The sequence below is a fragment of the Eptesicus fuscus genome, chromosome 16 (assembly GCF_027574615.1).
Source record: "Eptesicus fuscus isolate TK198812 chromosome 16, DD_ASM_mEF_20220401, whole genome shotgun sequence".
Classification (NCBI taxonomy): Eukaryota; Metazoa; Chordata; class Mammalia; order Chiroptera; family Vespertilionidae; genus Eptesicus; species Eptesicus fuscus.
Genome location: NC_072488.1, coordinates 3,104,787 through 3,109,199, shown reverse-complemented (window position 1 = coordinate 3,109,199; position 4,413 = coordinate 3,104,787). Strand labels below are relative to the sequence as shown.

General features: G+C 39.7%; 1 long non-coding RNA gene across 1 annotated transcript; it reads left to right on the top strand.

Moving 5' to 3' along the window:
- The first annotated feature begins 1,421 nt into the window (after positions 1–1,421).
- LOC129151891 (uncharacterized) lies at positions 1,422–3,907 on the top strand. The gene is made up of 3 exons (XR_008558603.1): positions 1,422–1,489; positions 1,576–1,830; positions 3,684–3,907. It is a non-coding gene; the product is annotated as an uncharacterized LOC129151891 (long non-coding RNA).
- The last annotated feature ends 506 nt before the right edge of the window (positions 3,908–4,413 follow it).

Sequence of the window (4,413 nt, the reverse complement as noted above, 5' to 3'; positions counted from 1 at the left end):
TTAGAAACGCGGGCTGTGGGCTTGCTGCACGGGGTTTTAGAAAGTTGGATAACAGCTCCTACATTGTGAGGAAGATAATAGCTTGTGCCTTTTTAATACTGCCCTTATACAAGATGACACTAACATACCTTTTGCCACCTGGAATAGTATTCCTCTATTTGCTATTGTCTATAGCAAAGCCCAGTGTTCATAAGCCTTGGGGGCAAGTTAAACCCTGTTATCAATATTTGTATTCATCCATCTTCTGCCACCTCTATCCCATCACAAAAATAAGAAAACAGCCAGTCAGAGAAAAACAAATATCACATGATCTCACTCATGTGGGATCTAATGAACAGAATAAACTGATGAACGGAGTGGACCCAGAGACATGGATGCATGAAACAGACTGAGGAATCTCAGAGGGGAGGCATGGGAGGGTGGGTGGGTGGGAAGTGATCAACCAAAGAACTTGCATGCATATATGCATAACCTGTGGACACAGACAATAGGGTGGTGAAGGCCTGGGGTGGAGAGCGAGGGCCATCTAGAAGGGGTCAATGGGGGGAAAAGGAGACATATGTAATACTTTCAACAATAAAGATTTAAAAAATAAATAGAATTAAAAAATAAAAAATAAAATAAAATAAATAAATAAAAGGAAAAGGAGACAGAGAGCTGGGAAGGGTGAAGCAGGATACCTGGGGAGGAGATTTTTACCTCTGGAAATAGCCTGGGATTAACCAATCCAAAATCCTTCCTCTCTCTTCATCTTGCCCCAACTCTTAATTTTGTGAGGTTTGCTCTATCTATTATAGCTGCCTACCTCTCCACCGTCAGCCACAGCAAGTTTACAGGCGATAATCCTGGCGTGTTCTGGAAGAAGGTTCTGCTGAACACTGAATTGGTAGGAGGCACGGGCTATAGCCCTGAGCTGTCCAATAGGTCGGACGTGACCTACCTGTGGCTGGCGAGCGCTTGGAATGCCTTTCCTTTGTCTCTTGCAGACAAACAAGAGAGACAGCAAATGAACCCAGTTCTACAGACCTTTTGTAAACAAAAGGGCAGTGTCCTGGGAGCTGAGATGAGAGGGGGAATATCTAATTTAGTGGGAGCTGGGAAAATAGATTAGATTACAGCCAAATGAAGCCTTGATCAACCACATGAAACAGCTGAGGAAGGATGTTAGAGACAGAGAAAACGTGAGCACAGAAGTGTGTCTGTGTGTGAGTGTGCAGGTGGTGGGTGGTAGGTGTGTGAGAGAAATAGCGTCTAAGAGGCCCAGTGCATAGATTGCTGGGTAGAGAGGAGGTAAGAGACATTATCTTCAAAATATTTAGTCCTAATAATCACTTGCAATATTAATAAAGGGGAATGCGGAATGTAGGCAGTTCTAGAACCTATTTATGCTTGTTATCTTCTGAGTCTAGTTTTATATGGTGCTGCTCTCCTGATGATCTCATGAGGAGCCGCACACTTTTGATGAGAATTCTCTTCCTAACAAGCAATGGTTTCTCTCAGCGGTTTTCCTCTGTCCTTGGGGTTTACTTTATTTGTATTCATGGATTGATTTCTTTTTTTTTTTTTTCATGGCAGAAAAACTTCAACTGTTGTTGCAAAGATCATCTGTATGAAGTAGAAATAGGTTTCAACAACATTAATAGAGAATACGTTCTTGAAATTGGAGATAAATGTTTCTCTTTCACCGAGTGCTTCGACTGCTGTATTTCATCAAAGCTTTCTCATCTATTGAAATAGATCTGCTTTCAGAGAGATAATGATCTTTCATGAAAAAGGCATAGAATTGTTGGGATCAATTCTTAGCTTCATCCTAGCTCTGGGACTTACCAGGTAGGTAACTTTTGGACTAGACATTTGAAATATGTGAGTCTCCATCTTCAAGTGTAAACTAGGGGTGAGAATTAACCTGGATTTGACAGTTGTAGGCAGTCTACACAAGGTCGTGAATATGAAAAAACACTTTGTGAACTGTGGGACATCATAGGTGGTTCCTTTGATTGTGTAACCTCTTCTCTCACCATAGCTTGAAAAGAGAATTTACTTTCCATTCGTGTCCATTGTCATTGTTACGTCAATTTTTTTTTATTTTTTTTTTTAGTTCAAAGGTTTTGTAAAACTAAATTGTGAGACCTCATCATCCAGATCATGGTATCTGGTAGTAACAGTATGTCCAGAATCTTCCTGTTTTCAAAGATACTAGGGATAAATTTTATTACTTCCATTTTAGGGTAGAGATTTTATTTATGGAACATTTCTGTGATTAATCTTTTGGCTCCAATTAAAGTGAAATAGAGACTGCCCCTTTATGACAATGGTATGAGGTTTCTACTATAAATTGTAAGGATCTGTCATAATTTGAGTCTTTTTTATATCTCTCCTCATAAATCAGATGACATAGAACCAAAAACATTCCTTTTTTAACACCATCTTCATTACGATAACAATAGTTATCACTGAGTACTTTCTGTCTAGAAAATAGTGTATTTTTGTGTTTTATATACATTGCCACATTTTAACGCCCAGGACAACTTTATATATTAGCTGTTATTATCGTATCCACATAACAGGTGAGGTGCCTAAGGCTCAGAGATGGTGAATGACTTCCTCAAAGCCACACAGCACACAGATAGAATGATAGGATGTGTATGTGATTTTTCCTGACATACACAGAACTGCATGGTTGCAAGCACAGAGTATTTTAAATAAAAGCAGGCCTAGGGACTGTACCTGTGCACAAATTTTGTGCACCAGGCCTCTAGTATGAATAGAATAGTATTCTAAGCAGAAAGATCTTTTTTTCCCATTGATCCTGCCTAATTCCCAAGTCAATGCCACCTATTTATGAAGGCAACATTTCATTTCCAGTAGCAATTGTTATGTTAGTTTTGTTAGTAATAGCAGCAGCTGTGACAAATTGACCCCCAAAGTTCTGCAGCAAAACACAACCAAACTTTATTTCTTTCTCTCAGAAAGTGAAAATTACAAGAACACATCTTTGACTCAATCCAAGTGTGGGGTCACTTTGTAAATTATGTAAATGTCTAACCACTATGCTATGCTGTGCACTGAATATCAAATAATACGCTGACCTGACTATAAAATAATATTGAATGTCAACCGAAATTGAAGAAAAACGTGTGGGGTGAATTTAGAAGCTGGCTAAGGACTCCCTTGATTCATGTTTTGTTTCTGGGAGATGTTTGGATGTAATAACTTCGGATGCAGATGATATTTTTTAAAAATTGCTATGAATGTTGGGTGTGGCATGGGCGAGGTGCAAACACACAGCTATTCTAAGGTACACTAACATAATAAAGTCATTTATACTGTCAAAGATATAAATTAAATGTTTACACTCTCTAAAACAGAAGTTTGATCATGAAATAACCAAGCAGATCTAATGGGGTTTTGCTCAGATCCTTTCCCTAAATAATCTCTTTACCATTTCTGGTCCAGATGCCATTAGGTTTCCCAACTCCCGCATATATTATTTAATGTCCAGGACAATCTGTCCTGTACTATTTGTCACATGTTATAGGTTAGAAAAACGAGGTTCAGAGATGCCCCAAGGACACAGATTGAGAATCCCATAAGGCCTTAAACTGAGCTTTCTTGATTCTAATCAGCCCATCTCTCCATCAAGGTAATTAGATTATGTTCTACCCTCCCTGCCCTTTCCATAGGCCCCCAAGCCTAGACACACACAAACAAAAGGAGTAACTGGATAGCACATGGTTTGTGAACAAGGTCACCTGATGAAAAAGCAGGTGGGCCTACCTACCAGCTGTCGAAGGCTTTGTATCCAGGGTGAATGCGCAGCAAACATCGCAAGAAGACCAAGCCTCACCCTTCCCCTAATGATCCCCTAAATGAGAGGCTTTGAACATGATACTCACCTGTAAGTAAAAGACAGTTGGTAAAGATTTTGTTTTTGCTTTTTGTTGTTGTTTTTTTAATACAAGTGACCTAGACTGGCCAGTAACATTCGGTCAAACTCAACTCCCCTGCAGATGCAGTCTCTGATGGTGGCAGAAAACAGGCCTCCATCTTTCCATGAAGGACCCAGCCACAAACTGCCTTCTAAATGCTTCAAATTCTGCCTCAAAATGTTTTAAGTTAGAATAAAAGGAATAGTCCGGCCGGTGTGGCTCAGTGGTTGAGTGTCGACCCATGAACCAGGAGGTCACAGTTCAATTCCTGGTCAGGGCATGTTCTCGGGTATCAAGCTTAATCATCAATGGGGGTTGGGGGGAGAGGGCATGCAAAAGGCAGCCAATCGATGATGCTCTCTCATCATTGATGTTTCTATCTCTCTCTCCCTCTCCCTTCCTCTCTTAAATCAATAAAAGTATTTTTAAAATAGAAAAGGAATAACTAAATACAGTCAAGATATGCTTTGAAGATTTGAAAAAT